The sequence below is a fragment of the Rhipicephalus microplus genome, unplaced genomic scaffold (assembly GCF_043290135.1).
Source record: "Rhipicephalus microplus isolate Deutch F79 unplaced genomic scaffold, USDA_Rmic scaffold_20, whole genome shotgun sequence".
NCBI lineage: Eukaryota > Metazoa > Arthropoda > Arachnida > Ixodida > Ixodidae > Rhipicephalus > Rhipicephalus microplus.
This window is the reverse complement of record NW_027464593.1, coordinates 8,589,017-8,605,526: the sequence shown is the minus strand read 5'-3', so window position 1 is coordinate 8,605,526 and position 16,510 is coordinate 8,589,017.

The window sequence follows — 16,510 nt, the reverse complement described above, 5'->3', positions numbered from 1 at the left end:
GCTCGTGCCAACCTCGTTCTCCTCTTTTTCCACGCGTCCCCTAATTATCGTAGCAATTCCCTCTTTGCAGACAATGCCCACCGGGTGAGTTAGGCTTCGTTGTGATAAGGATAGCGTTTTTAACGGGCAATTTTCAAAACACCTACATTATCACATAGGTGACACCACTGAGACGTTCCAGGACAACAAACGAACCAGTGTAGTTAGCCAGAAACTTTTGGCAGAGGCCGCGCTTGCGAAGCGGCGTCCCAAGCCACACCAAATCTTTCTGAAACAATAGGTTCCGGTGACTTCTGTCGTAACGGTTCTTCGAGCGTTTCTGGGAGACAAATTTTGAAGACAGGCAATGCGCCGGGCCTCTTCTGTGCGGCAAATAGTTCCGGCGAGAATAGGTTGATCAGTCTCGGAAAATTGAAGAGTAGCGTCAAGAGCTGTGCGCGCTTAGCCTGCGTACAGCAGATAAATTAAACTGTATGTTTTTGTTTCGTGCTGTGCAGTGTTGTAGGCGAAAGTTATAAATGGCAAGATCGAGTCCCATGTTTTGTGTCCCGAATCAGAAAACCTGGAAATCATGTTGACGAGAGACTTTTAGTTCGTTCCGTCAAACCATTAGCCTGCGGATGATATGGGGTAGTGTGACGAAATTGGCACGAAGCAAGACGAATGTCTTCAGCTACCTCTGCAACGAACTGCCTCCCGCGATCACTGATGATGACACGGGGGGATCCATGGCGTAATATATTGTGCGACAGCATGAACAGTGAAACTTAAGCGGCCGTTGCCGCAGGAATCGCCGCAGTGTCGGCGTAGTGTGTGAGGTTGTCAACACCCACAATAATGCTTCGGTTGCTGCTTGTTGATCGCGAAAAAGGGCCGAGCAGATAAGCACCGACGACGTTAAATGGTGAATCCGGGAGTGCTATGGGATGAAGTAGTCTGGTTGGGGGAGATGTAGGAGGCTTGCGGCGTGGACATTGATCACAGCTCGCAACGTATGCAGTCAAACTTTTACGCATCTTCGGCCAGAAGAAGCGTTCTTGCGTGCGATAAAATGTCCTAGAAAAACCCCTATAGCCAGATGTTGGGTCGGTCGTCATGCATTGCTCGAAGTACGTGTTGACACAGACTTGAAGGCACAACAAGAAGTAGGTGAGGGTCAACACCGGAATAATTCTCTTTGTAAAGAACGCCGTCCTTAACGACGAAACCACGTTGACCGTTCATTTCAGAAATGAAGAAAAAAGGAGACTGTTGTTCCTGCGTTGCTCTGCTCGAAAAGTTGTTCGATAAGGAAACGAGGTATCCACTACTGCCAAATATTCATTAAAGTTGTCAGCGCCACACACGGTGGTCGGAAGGGGAAGCCGTGAAAGGCAATGGGCATCGGCATGACGACGACCACTCTTGTAACAGGCTTCAAAGCCGTGTTCTTGCAATCGTAACGCCCGACGAGCGAGACATTCCTGCTCCGTGACAGTATAGTTTCGCTCCAGTTTACTTAAACAGAGACTGTCATAGGCAACGACGTGTTCAGCAGCTCCATGGCGTGGAACTTAAACGCCGCTGATACCTACACCATTGGCGTCTCTGTGAACTTTTGTGGCAGCAGATGGGTCATAGTGGCGAAGTACGCGCTCTGACGTAAGAACAAACTTGAGTTGCGAAAAATACGACTCGCAATCCGCTGACCACCGAAAAGGTGCGTTCTTATTGAGTAGGGACGTCAAAGGGTAAGCGAGGTCAGTGAACTTGGGCGCGAAGCGACGGAAGTAAGAACATAGGCGCGAAAAGCTTCGCAATTCTCGTACCGACTGAGGTAGTTTGAAGCTGCTGTCTGCAGCGACTTTCTGGAGGTCGGGTCGAACGCCATGCTTGTACATCAGGTGACCGAGAACGAGAGTCTCACGGCTGCCGAAGTGACACTTCTTGGAGTTGAGAGTAAGCTTAGCTCCCTCAAGGTAGGTGAGAACACTGTCTAGACGATGGTGGTGGTCTTCAAATGTACGGCCAAAAATTATAACGTCATCGAGGTAACAAACAGCAATTTTCCACTTTAGTCCATGGAGTACGAGAAGCGCTCAAACGCGGCTCGAGCGTTGCATAGGCCAAAAGGCATTTAATTGAATTCAAATAGACTATCTGGGGTTATGAAGACCGTTTTTTCTTTGTCGTTTGGGTGCATGGTGATTTGCCAATAACCGGATCTTAAATCCACGGATGAGAAGTACGATGCCGAATGTAAACAATCGATGACGGCATTGATCCTAGGAAGCGGGTAGACATCCTTTTTAGTAACAGAGTTGAGCCGTCTGTAGTTCACGCAGAATTGCCATGCGCCTTCCTTTTTTCGGACAAGAATCCCAGGGCCAGCTCAAAAGCTACACGACTCTTGAATGACCCTTTTCTTTAACATCTCTTCTACCTGTTGAGCGATGACCTTACGCTCCGCAGATGAGACACGGTATGGTTTCTGCCAGATAGGGGGAGCATATCCTGTGTCGAATTCGTGGTGAGTACGCGACTTGGGTACACTTACGTCGTCTTCAATCTGCGCAAAGTCAAATATAGTAGCGTGCTTCGCAAGGAGTTCGACAAAACCTTGACGTTTTTCTGATGATAGCAACTTGCTTACCATACTCCCAAAGTTGGCTTTTGTATAGTGCGTTGCACGAATAGGATCTACACTTTCGTCGCTTAAATATGCAGTAAAACTGTTCGCATTTTGTTTGAAGAGGGCGAGTCCCAATCCGCAGGGTAGCATGACAGGTTCATTTGAATAGTTCGACACCCATAAGGCCGATCGCCTATCACTGATAGACAGAACACAATGTGGAACGAGCGCATTTTTCTTGGCGCAATTGAGGGGAATGGGCTCCACAAGAACATCAAACGCCCCTGCGTTCGAGGCAGAGGCGTCGACGCGCATGTTCCTCATCGAGTTGGGCGACAAGTCAACATCCTCAATGACGGTGATAGATCCTTGACAGCACCGGAGATTGTCAGTAAATGCCGTAGCATAATATTGCTAGCACCGCAATCTACAGTAGCAACGCACTCGCGTAGAAAATTGATTCCCAAGAAGATGTCGTGGGTGAAGCTGGTCAGGACAGCAAACTCAGCCTCGAACACATTGTCGCCCAAAATGACACTAACAACACACAGACCTATTGGGCACAGCGTCTCCCCGTTCACTGCACGAAATGATGCACAACTGTCCCAGCGAAACATCAATTTATGTCTTAGCCGTATTTTGAAGTTGAGGCTCATCACTGAAACAGCATCTATAGTATCTGTCAAAGTCATTGTAGGAAGTCTATCAATAAGCACGGGGACTTTTTTTGCGTCATAAAACTGGTGGAGGCATAGGTGAATGTAGTGAAAAATGTTCGGCGACCTCACCTCCGTTGGCCGCACCACCTAGATTTCCGGAGGCGGGGGGGTGACGCGTCGGCCAGGATATAGGGAACGCAACCAGCGTGTTGCGAGGGGCGTCAAGCTTCGCACGGAGGAAGGCGAGTCGTTGCGTAAATTCTGGTGGAAATTGCGTCCCACATGTGTATTTCTGTGGGTGGTTTGCTTGAAGCCGTCCCCAACGTATGCGTCCCGCATCGAGCGCAAACACCACCATGCCAGATGTTTTGTCGAGAAGAAGCCGATAATCCCTCGTAGTAGTGCGGCTGGGGGCGACGCCTCTGACCACAGAATCGAGCCACATGTCCACGGAAACCACATTTATAGCACACAGGGGCCTCACGCACGTCGCCATACCTTCCACAAAGCACCATGTACCCATGATCGTTTCACAAAGACATCATTGTAGGTGGTTTGCAAAAGACGTTCTGGAAATCGCGGCGACAATGTAGGTTGTCGGTTGGAGGCACCGGCGCTCTTGATTGGGGCACATCTTATAGCGTGGCATCAACGGCAGCACACATTGCGTCGTATGACGTGAAGGAGTTGCTAGCATGTGCCCTCGGCGGGTCAACAGCTTCACGTCATCCAAGTTCTTCGCGTACGATTTGCCTGATCATTGAGGCAAGGTCACAGGACCATGTTGGAGGGACGTGGACACCTGCAACGTTGGTGACGTTGGCAAGTCTATCAAATTAGGAAGTGATGCACCTAGCCTTCATGGTCTCAAACGTGCGGCAGTGTTGGATTATGTCCGCTACAGACGCCAACGTGTCCTTGCTGATGAGGAAATTGTAGACATCCTCGGCAACCCCTTTGAGGAGATTCCCAACCTTGTCATCTTCTTTCGTGCGTCCGTCTACAAACTTGCACAATTTCAGAATCTCTTCAAGATACGTTGTGCATGTTTTATCAAGGACTTGAGCACGCTGCATCGAAGTTTGCTAAGCGCACTTCTTCTTCATCAATGGGTCTCCGAAGAAGCTCGCTATTTCTTTCTTAAACACTTCCCACGTCGTTATTGATTCTCCGCGCTTTTCAAACCACACCAATGCCGTACCTTGAAGAAACAATCCGACGTTTGACAACCGGGAGCCCGCGTCCCAACAATTGTATTTACTCACAAAGTTGAAGTGTTTCACCAATTCGTCGACATCTTCTACGACTTTCCCAGAGAAGCTTGGTGGTACCATGTGTCGGGTCCACGTAGCACCACATGAAGAGTGCATGGTGTCACCATCAACAATCACATCCATAGAGAGCGGTAGATCAGCCAGTCTGCGGCTTCGGCGTAGTTCCTGATGTAGCACTTTGCTGATCGTTCGCCTGGGATTGCTTCGCTATACCCCGCACCTTCCACCAATCTTTTTACGGTGAGATGCCTCTATTTACAAGAGATGATGAATGCGAGAGTCCAGGGATCTGGCAGAGCACCGCTCGAGCCAGCATTGTTCTTCTTTTCTTCCACGTGTGCCCTCAGTATTATATATATATATATATATATATATATATATATATGGGATATGGCACAACGGGAGCGTTGTCAACAAGGATAAATATATTTATTTCCCAACAGTTTCGGGAGGGGACCTCCCTTCATCAGGGGATGAGTTATACTGACATGAACTTCCTTGCTGCCGCGTCCCTCTCGCCTTGAAAGACGTTTGCGAGAGTGAGAGGGAACTGGAAGAAGGAAAAAAAAGAGAGAAAAAAGACGAAAAAAGAAAGAAAAGAAAGAAAGTAAAAAACAGGAAGAACCACTGTCAACACTGAGAACGAAGCCAACTGTCCGTCTACATCCACCTACGGTTCATATCACGTGCTGTTCAGTTCTTGGCGTGTGTCGGGCCACCCAAGATTGTCGCCGCGGTGCCGGGAGGGTCCGGGACGGCGTGCCTAAAGAAAGGGGTTTCCCCGTAATTGGTCGTTTGGTCGTTCGGCGGGCGGCGGGCGGTGTGTGTAAAGGAAAGGTTTCTCGTTAATGGGTCGGTCGGCTATTAACCTTTAATCGTCGTTCGTTTCCCTTCAACGGTCATGAAGTGGTAGGCGAACGTAAACACTTTGTATGTGCATGTAAAAAAAAGAAAGAAATAAGAGGACAGTGTACACGTACGAGTCAGTCAGAAAAAAGCATGGTCTCCAGCTATCAATCTTTGTCACCAATTTTCTCCTGGCTTACTTCTCGGAGGCAGTTGAGTTTTCCGGGGTCCTCATTGATACCGGCTACTAATGTACGAAATTTGAAAATAAAATATGCCTCACGCTGTTCGCGCTCGCGTCTGTTTGAAAAACCGGACTGCAAAAGAGTTACGCTAATATTTTTAAAACTGTGGTTTGGCAGGCGCAGATGTCTACATAAAGGTAGCTTCGGCAGTGAAGTGGCGTGGTACCGGTGATTATTGAACCGCAGCCGAAATGGCGTGTCTGTTTGGCCGATATATTCTTGCCCGCAGATGTTGCAATGTAGCATGTATATTACGTTACTGGAGTCACAATTAAGGCTTTCAGTTATGCAGAATTTGAAATCCGAGAAGTTCGCTTTGGATTCACGTGTTGTGAGCATCTGTGGGCATACCTTGCATCGAGATTTTCCGCAGGGATGGCACCCTGATTGAATTTTGGGGGTGTTTGTTTTTGCCCTGACAAGAATGTCCTTCAGATTTTTATCCCGGCGGTACACCACGTGAGGTGGCTTCGCGAAAATAGAAGTTAGTCGTTTGCTTTGCCTGATTATGTTGAAATGGCGGGAAAGTATGTTGTTGATTCGTGGCGCTGATGAGGAGTAAGTTAGTACAAGGTTCGTTTGGGAAGTCGTTTTAGATACTCTGTTTGTTCCCTTAATTATATCATTCCTGTTCACGTTGCGATCACGTAGTATGGCATCGTCAATAATGTCTTCCGGATAATTTTGTTTCAATAAGGAATGCTTTAGTTGTTCCGCGTGTCTGTCAAATTCCCGCATATCGGGGCATATTCTTCGGTACCGGTAGGCCTGAGAATATGGAATACCCGTTTTGCAATGCTTTGGGTGGCTGCTGTTGAAATGTAGGTACATTTGACGGTCTGTAGGCTTTTTGTAAAGGGTTGTTGAAAAGTGGTCATTTTCGACCGCGACAGTGACGTCCAAAAAGTTAATGCTAGTTTTGGAAATTTTGTGCGTGAATTTTATTGACGGGTGGCATTTGTTAAAATCCTCTATGAAGCGGAAAAGACTTCCCTCATCATGGTTCCATATCATAAAAATATCGTTTACGATATTTTTATGATATGGAACCATGATGAGGGAAGTCTGATTCTCAGTGTTGACAGTGGTTCTTCCTCTTTTTTACTTTCTTTCTTTTCTTTCTTTTTTCGTCTTTTTTCTCTCTCTTTTTCCTTCTTCCAGTTCCCTCTCACTCTCGCAAACGTCTTTCAAAGCGAGAGGGACGCGGCAGCAAGGAAGTTCATGTCAGTATAACTCATCCCCTGATGAAGGGAGGTCCCCTCCCTAAACTGTTGGGAAATAAATATATTTATCCTTGTTGACAACGCTCCCGTTGTGCTATATCCCATACCTTCACGAAGACTAACTGGCCCATTGAATTATTACTCCCACTATATATATATATATATATATATATATATATATATATATATATATTGTAGGCATTCATTAAGCACATATACTATTTCTACACATGTTCATCATCATGAGTGGTCGTCATCTTCATCGGCTGTGGAGACTTGGCTTGCCTGAGTTCTGTGCCTTGGGTGTGGTCGCTTCATCGTGCCTTCTGGGCCTAATAAAGGTTGCCTTCACCGTTACATCACAAGTGGTGGAGTGTGCTCTACGATCTTCTGTCCTCTCCTAGCCCGCTTTACCTCCTCGAGCTCCGCTCAGGTCGTCGTTTGTGCCAGGTGTCCGGTAACATGCCTCAGGACGAGCCAACCGGCGCTTCTGCGTCTACCTCCATGGCCCCGGCTACCGTGCCGTATCCATCGTGGATTATCACCGCGCACCAGCGTGAGCCGCCCACGTTCGCCGGACTTCGAGGTGAAGATGTGGAGGATTGGTTGGACCAGTTCAATCGAGCGAGTTCCACTAACAACTGGGATGATCCTACCAAGCTTCGCCGTGTTTCTTTCTATCTGACAGGCGTAGCTAAGATATGGTTTTTCAATCATGAAACGGACATTACGGACTGGGCACGTTTCAAGCAACAGCTTCGCGAAATTTTCAGCACCCCGGTAGTTCGTTCAGCTCTCGCGAAGAAGACACTGGATGCTCGCAAGCAACAATGCGGTGAGTCTTACACATCATACATAAAGGATGTCCTTGCTCTCTGTCACCGTTTCAGCACATCCATGTCTGAATCAGAGAGAGTTCATGATCTGTTGAAAGGGATCGGCACGGTCGCGTTCAATGGCTTGGTCATACAAAACCCGACCACAGTCGCTAACGTTGTTGCCACGTGCCAACGCCTAGAGGAACTTGAGTCCCAATGGTTACTGCCGGACAGAGCTGAAAACACCACCCGGACAGATGCCTCATTGCGTGCCATGATCCGGGCAATTATACGGGAAGAGCTACAAGCTTTCGGCCTCTCAATGACACCGAGTCCATCTCCCCCGTCCAAAACTGTTTTGCGCGACGTTATCAAAGAGGAGTTGGCGTCCATGACCGGGCCAGCGTATGTAGACTCTCCATTACCTCGACTCCAGCCGACGTACTCACAAGTCCTCACTGTCTCACCACCCGTCGTACAACCGATTCCCGCACACTCGACGCCTGTCTCTTTGGCTTCGTTAACTCCGAGTGCGCCTAGCCAACCCTTCCACTCACCATGGCGGCCGCCTCGTCCGATCTGTTATTAGTGCGGCTATCGGGGCCACATTGTACGTGTCTGTCGGAAGCGTCAGCAGGACGAGCGTCGTGGATTCGACACCCACGGACGGGATGATGGGACAAGCTGGTACGCTTTCCAACGTCGTCCTCATGATCCGCCGTTACGTCGCTCACCGTCCCCTACTGCAACATCAGAGCCAACCACTTCATACCGCTCCGCCGCTCCACGTCTCCATTGCGACCTGTCTCGCAATTCACCATTCAACGCCCGGAAAACTAATCTCTGCAGGTTTTGGAGGAAAAGCTGCATCGAACGAAAAGACAGAAATTCCTCCAGCGCGTTCATACAATACGATATCTGTTTTAATAGAAGGTGTGTACGTGGACGCTTTATTAGACACTGGTGCTTGCTTGTCTGTGATTGATCATTCCTTGTGCTCATGTCTGCGAAAAGTCACCACCCCTTATGATGGACCTACACTGATTGCTGCTCAAGGGGACGCCATTTATCCTGCCGCTATGTGCACCGCTCGCGTATTCATAGCTGGTATTCTTCATTTTGTGCAATTTGCTTTGCTGAGTTCGTGTGCCCACCAGCTTATATTAGGCTGGGATTTTCTGTCTATGGCGAACGCTTCCATCTGCTGTCTAGAAAGTGTTGTTCGCATGATGAAAACTGACTATGCCCTGTATGCGGATGACAAGCCCGTTCGCTTGCTCGCTGCTGAAGATACCGAGCTACCACCTGGTCATCAGCGAATAGCTACCATCACTTCTAATGGGATTGACTTTGGTGACGTGTTTGTCCAACCATCTGCACGCTGTCTCGCAAGAGGTATAGCCCTTGCTTCAGGTCTAGCGCGGTTCCACAATGGCTCCGGACTTCTCTACGCTACGAACAAGACGTGTGAGAAAATTCTCATTCCGAAAGGCACCACAATGACTTGTATTACTGAATCCCAACCTGTCTCTGTTGCCCCAATTATGCCAGCGTGTTCTGACCTTCCTTCTATTGGACGTTCATCAAGCGTTTCTGTTCTTGCTGCGGCTATTATCCCAGAACTGACCTCTTCACAAACAGATGAGTTGCTTGCCATGCTACAAAAGCACAGGAGATTGTTTGATGCCCATTCCTCTTCTCTGGGACAGACGTCCATTATTATGCATCGTATCCAGACCGATGGCACTTCCATCGTACGCCGTCGACCACATCGTGTCTCTTCGTCCGAGCGTGAGGTCATTGAACAAAATGTAGCCGATATGCTGCAACGGAACATTATACGTCCCTCCGCGAGCCCTTAGTCATCCCCTGTGTTTCTAGTAAGAAAAAAAAGATGGCTGCGTGCGATTTTGCGTGGACTACCGAGCACTTAATAAGACTATCCACAAGGATGTTCACCCCATGCCGCGTATAGACGATGCTTTGAATTCACTGCATGGTGCCGAGTACTTCTCAAGCCTAGACCTCAGTTCAGGTTACTGGCAAATACCCATGCACGAGGATGACAAAGAAAAGACAGCGTTTTCAACACCAGATGGACTGTACGAATTCAATGTCATGCCATTCGGCCTTTGCAATGCTCCAGCAACATTCGAGCGGATGATTGACACAGTTTTACGAGGCTTGAAATGGAAGACTTGCCTGTGCTATTTAGACGATATCGTTATTTTCTGGTCAACTTTCCCTCAGCACTTGCAACGAGTGAACAAAATTTTTACGTGCCTTGCAAACGCAGGCCTTCAGCTGAACACCAAGAAGTGCCGTTTTGCGAGCAAGACGATTAATGTGTCAGGCCACATCGTAAGCAATGATGGTATTCGTCCCGATCCAGACAAGATTTCCGCTGTCCAACTCTTCCCGCGTCCTGAAAAAGCCAAAGATTTGCACAGCTTCCTCGGCCTCGGATCTTATTTTCGCCGATTCATTCGAGACTTCGCCTCAATAGCTTCACCATTGCATAAGTTGCTCGGATCAGGCGTCGCCTTTGTATGGTCTCCTGAATGTGAAGCGGCGTTTGCCCAACTGAAGTGTGCACTCACATCCGAAACAGTCCTCTGCCATTTCGACGAAACCGCGCCTACGCTCCTGCGTACAGACGCTAGTGGTCGAGGCATTGGTGGAATTCTCCTGCAGCGAGACAAATTTTCACGTGAGAAAGTCGTCCAATACGCGAGCCGTGCACTGACCCCTGCCGAAAAAAATTATACCATCACCGAACAGGAGTGCCTAGAGGTCATATGGTCGATACAAAAGTTTCGACAGTATCTCCACGGCCGCCACTTTACTGCGGTTACGGACCATCACGCCTTGTGCTGGCTCTCGACAATCAAGAACTTGTCCGGCCGCCTTGGTCGCTGGATTCTTCGCTTACAAGAATACGACTTCACGATCACATACAAGTCGGCAACAAACATCAAGACGCTGACGCACTTTCGCGTTGCCCGCTCTCTTCGGAGCCACTGAACAAACCCGCCACTGCCGCACTCGAGATGCTTTCGGCGGTCTCTTCCCTACATGTTTCGTCATTAGCTACTGTGGACCCAACTTCTCCAAGCGAGTGTGGTTTGTTCTTATCTCACCAACGTGCTGACCCTTACTGTCGCCGCATCATGGACCGTCTTGACGGGACTTGCCGGCCCCCTAACGCCCGTCTTCGCCGACAGCTGACGCAAATTAAGCTCAACAACCACGTCCTGTACCGTCATATCTACCACCCTGAAGGTCGACGCTGGGTGCCCGTTCTACCTTGCTCTTTTTGGGCTCAAGTCCTCAAGGTATATCACGACGACATGTCTGCTGGACACATGGGCTTCCAGAAAACGTATGACTGCATAAGATGTCACTACTACTGGCCGGGCTTGTCCACCTGTGTCGCGAAGTACGTTGCCTCATGTGCCCTTTGTCAGCGTCGCAAGCTACCTACATCAACTCGAAGTGGACAATTACAAGCGCTCCCGTGTCCCCTGCAACCATTCGAGGTAGTTGGCGTTGACCTGTATGGTCCGCTTCCTATGACTGTCACGGGCAATCCATGGATAGTGACAGCTTACCCGCTACGCCGAAACAGCTCTCGTGCCTTATGCATCAGCTTCGGAAATGGCTGACTTCATCCTTCGAGCAATAATTCTTCGACACGGAGCTTCTGGTGTAATCCTGAGCGACCGCGGAAGAGTATTTCTTTCAGAACTTGTCGGAGAAGTGCTCAATGCATCTGGCACTACACACAAAACAAGCTCCAGTTACCATCCTCAGACGAACGGCCTGACAGAGCGCTTTCATCGCACACTGTCAGATATGATAGCGATGTATATCGAACCCGACCACAGAAACTGGGACACCATTTTGCCATTTGTCACTTTTGCGTATAATACCTCTATACAGCGCACAACCGGTTACTCGTCATTCTACCTCGTCCACGGTCGCTTCCCCTCTTCTTTCCTCGATGTTTCGTTCTTCTCTGCGCCTGTCAAACCATGATCATCTGCAAGTGAAGAATACGTGTCTCGTCTACTTCATTGCCGCCAGCTGGCTCGTGTCAACACTGAAGCCAAGCAACAGGATCGCAAGCTTGAATATGATGCCTCTCATCGTGCCGTGTCCTTCATCCCTGGCGATGAAGTCCTCCTTCATTCGCACACCCGGCCTGTGCGAGAAGTTTCAATTACGTTTGATTGGCCTCTACACTGTCTTGGAGAAAACGTCTCCTGTGAATTATCGCGTGGTACCCGTTCTTCTTCCGACGGACCGCCGCTACAGGGCAGCAGAAATAGTCCACGTATTCCGCATGAAGCCTTTCATACGGCGTTCCTCTTCACTTTAAACTGCGGCCAAGAACTGCAATCAGGATGACCACTTCCACGTGGGGGGAAAGTTAGTGTAGGCATTCATTAAGCACATCTACTATCTACACATGTTCATCATCATGAGTGGTCGTCATCTTCATCTGCTGTGGGGACTTGGCTTGCCTGAGTTCTGTGCCTTGAGTGTGGTCGCTTCATCGTGCCTTCTGGGCCTAATAAAGGTTACCTTCCCCGTTACATCACAATATATATATATATATATATATATATATATATATATTCTCTCAAATAGAGTGGTGCGACAGGTGCGAGTGACTGAATAATATTTAATCAGTCACTACTGAAGCCCAATCCAGGGCATACGCAGGAGTTGGGGACATAAATACAACAGAAAAGAATAACGATAAAATGACAAGTTCTCGAACAGAACGAATATCGTCACATACCCAGCCTAACCGAGTATGTGACGAAACAGCGCCTTAAAGATGAACGAAAATTTCTGCTGTTTTATGGAGCCACCTTCACTGGAACCGCCCATCCTACCTGCTGACTGCCGCGTCACCTTCCGGGGAACGTCATCGACGGTGAATTTTATAAATTCGCCGGCTTGGTCCTGCAGCTCCAGTGGGCAAGGTGGCAGCGCGTCTGCAACTATGCGCTACAAGCCTTTTCTGTTTCTTATACAGGTTAGTTATTTACCTGGAGATAAATCATTTAAAAGTAATAATGTTTTTCTCGTGCTGCTACCTTGCCCACTTTGTCTAGAGCGTATTGTTGTGATTTGCCTGCACTTACTGAATTTATTATCCCTCTGTGGTGACGTTGAGTCGAATCCTGGACCCAAGGGATTTAGTGAGTCTGTGCGTGGAAAAGAATCATCATCAGAAAACTTAAGTGATCGCAGCCTACTTCTCGAGGTACTCGCCGGCCAAACAGAGTTGATGAAGCGAATGGACAAATTTGACAGTTCACAGAAAGACATAAAATACACATTAGCTCAATTTAAAGATCGACTAGAATCATTGGAATGCGGTTTAGGAAATCTATCAGTATGCCAAACCAAGGTTGCTGCTCTTGAGTTGCACGTAAGCACGATGACAAGCGTCATTACTACCATAGCAGAAAAAGTAGATGACCTTGAAAATCGAAGTCGAAGGAACAACAATATCATTCATGGTGTATCTGAACCTCAAGATGAAACACTGCCATCGCTTACTTCACGCATAACTGATGACTTCTTTAAGGGCAAGTTAGACTTAACAGTAACCGGAATCGAAAGATGTCATCGGCTTGGCTCAAAGCGGCCTAATAAAACAAGACCTGTAATCGTCAAATTAATAGATTATCGCGAAAAACTGGAAATTTTGAAGAACTGTGTGAAACTTAAAGGCTCGGGCTTATATGTAACTGAGGACTTTTAACAAAAGGTGCGTCAGGTCAGGAAGAATCTATGGGACAGCACAGTTGTAAACAGGGAACGGAATGATAGTGTTAAACTACTCTTCGATAAGGTGTCTGTGAATGGAAAGCTGTTCGTTTGGGACGAGGCCAAGAATGATATGGTTACCCTTCCCAGGTACGTGCCGAAGTGACAGGAAAGCCCGCGTTCATTGAAACTGTTAAATGTGAATTGCCGTAGCATTCTGAACAAAGAGCTCGATCTTGAACACCTGATAGCACTTCATGACCCCGACGTAGTCGCACTCACAGAAACATGGCTTCATGACGGTGTCTATGACAGCGAAATTGCGCCTTCGGGGTTCAACGTGTACAGAAGGGATCGTGGTTCCAGAGGGGGCGGAGTTGCGTTGCTGGGTAAAAATATTTACAGGATAGCACGCATGCCTGATGCCCCTGGCGTTGAGGCTTTATTTTGTAAGCTTATCGATAGAAAAGAAAGCCTTGTTATTGGAGTTGTGTATAGGCCCCCTGCCTCAATCCCAGAGGTTTTAGAACAGTTACAGCTGTATATTTCGTCTAAAACAAATCAAACTACCAAGTTTATTTTATGTGGAGACTTCAACCTTCGAGGCATCAACTGGTTTTCGTTTACCGCAGGAAGTTCTGATCCCATTAACGATGAAGCGCTTATTGACATTGCCTTTCGTTTTTATTTAACGCAACTAGTTAGTGATTGCACTCGTGTGCAAGATAACAGTAAATATATTCTTGATCTTGTCTTTGTGAATGGTAATATTTCCGGAAAAATTGACTGCGAAGTGGTTACAGGTATTTCAGATCACATGGCAGTCTTGGTTGAGCTTCACTCGCTGAAGTACAATAATGATGTTAAATACACACGTGTGCCAATATTTTATTCTTCCAACAATGCATCCATCATAGGCAGACTGGAGATAGCCTACGACGAACTTTGTGAAAGTGTTAATCTGGGTTTGAGTGATGTTAACGCTCTGTGGTTAAAGTATAAGAACACTGCGCATGCGTGCACACAGCTTTTTGTTCCTTTCAAGAAAAAGAAGGTACATATGTCGAAACCCTGGATTACACGAGATATAATTCACATTAAGAGAAAAATTAATCGTCTTCGGAAATCACTAAAAAGCACACGAGTATTGCAACACGTTCTCTGATCCGCGATCTGTCTCGACAACTAAAAGATATGATGAAGATCGAACAACGCAGTTTTTACGTTGAAAAGTTAACTCACATGATGAAGGAATCACCGTCTCATTTCATTTTTGGCATTTTATTAGGCCAAAGTCATCCAACAGAGACACGTTTGTTATAAATAACGTTTGCACATCAGATGAAGCAGAAATAGCCAATGCAATTAACGAACACTTCGCATCTGTTTTCACTTGTGATGACAAAACCACCCCCACTTTTAGCAAGTTTAAAGACCTGCCTCCCATTGAAAATCTGGAAGTCACAGAAACTGGTGAATTTGAATTATTACTGAATTTCAATGTAAGAAAATCTTTTGGCCCAGATGACTTACCAAATGCCTTTTTAAAGAGATATGCTGAATGGTCCTCAAAATTTTTGACAATAATTTTTAATGAATCGTTATCCAGAGGTGTCCAGCCAGAGGATTGGAAATTCTCAAAAATTAAGCCCTTATTCAAACATGGAGATAAACAGTTGGTTTGTACTTATCGCCCAATAGCTTTGACTTGCACATGCTGCAAGTTATTGAAACACATAATATATAAACACATTTCCTGCTTTTAGGAGTCGCACTCAGTACTTTCACCAGCTCAGCATGGTTTTAGGCGTGGGTTTTCCACTGTAACACAATTGGTTGGAATTGTCCATGACTTCGCACTAGCCATAAATAACCAGTCACAGATAGATGCTGTTTTTCGAGACTTCGGCGAAGGCCTTCGACAATATCTCTCATTCCAGACTACTTATGTTTCGAAACTTTGGGCAGTATTAAAAAACCCACAGCTTTGTCAATGGATACAAGCATACCTGGGATCTCGAAAACAGTATGTTGTTTTTAATGAACATTTCTCAAAAAAGCTGCCTGTAGATTCGGGTGTCCCCCAGGGATCAGTCTTAGGACCGTTATTGTTCCTTCTTTTTATAAATGTCATGGTGGATGATTGTGGCGTTAAAATAAGACTATATGCCGACGATTGTGTTTTGTATAGTGAGGTAAATTCAACTTCAGATCAAAATGCACTGAATTTTGAATTAGATAAAGTGATGCGTTGGTGCAGGACGTGGCAGATGGCTGTGAATTTCGACAAATGCGCTGTAATGATCATAAGTAACAAGAAAAACCCTCTTTTATATACATATACAGCTGATCGTAAATCATTAAATCGTGTCGATGAGTTCAAATATCTAGGCTTATTATAACTGATAACATTCACTGGGATAGTCATATCACAGCTATTACTAATAAGGCATTGTCTAAACTTCATTTTTAAGGAGGTCTCTCAAGAGGACATCTACCATCTTTAAGCTCGCCACTTTCAAAGCATTAATCCTGCCAATTTTAGAATATGCAAATATTATTTGGGACCCGTTTGCGCAGACCAACACACGTAAGTTGGATAGAATTCAGAGTAAGGCTGTACGATTTATTTTTAACAGTTACGGTCCACCATCTACTACTCAGTTACTTCGCCAAGCTGACTTAAAAAGCATTGCAGTTAGAAATAAAATCGCACGCCTTAAGTTCATGTTTAAAATTGTCAAGGGTAAGTTACAGAGCCGAACGTGTGACTACATTTCTTTTTCCAGCGGTTATTCTACAAGGCTACGACATCCATACTCATAAGTGCCATTTAAATGCAAGAACAATGTTTTTAAATATTCTTTTTTCCCCGAACTGTAACAGAATGGAATGAACTCGATAAAGACGTAGTAACTGTAGTTGAGTGTGATACATTTCAGGCTCTCCTCCAATTGTAACCCTGATGTATTTTGTATTACGAAAGGCTTGTCTGCATGTATATTTGGACATTTCACGTTGATATTGTCAGTTGAATTTTGTACTGT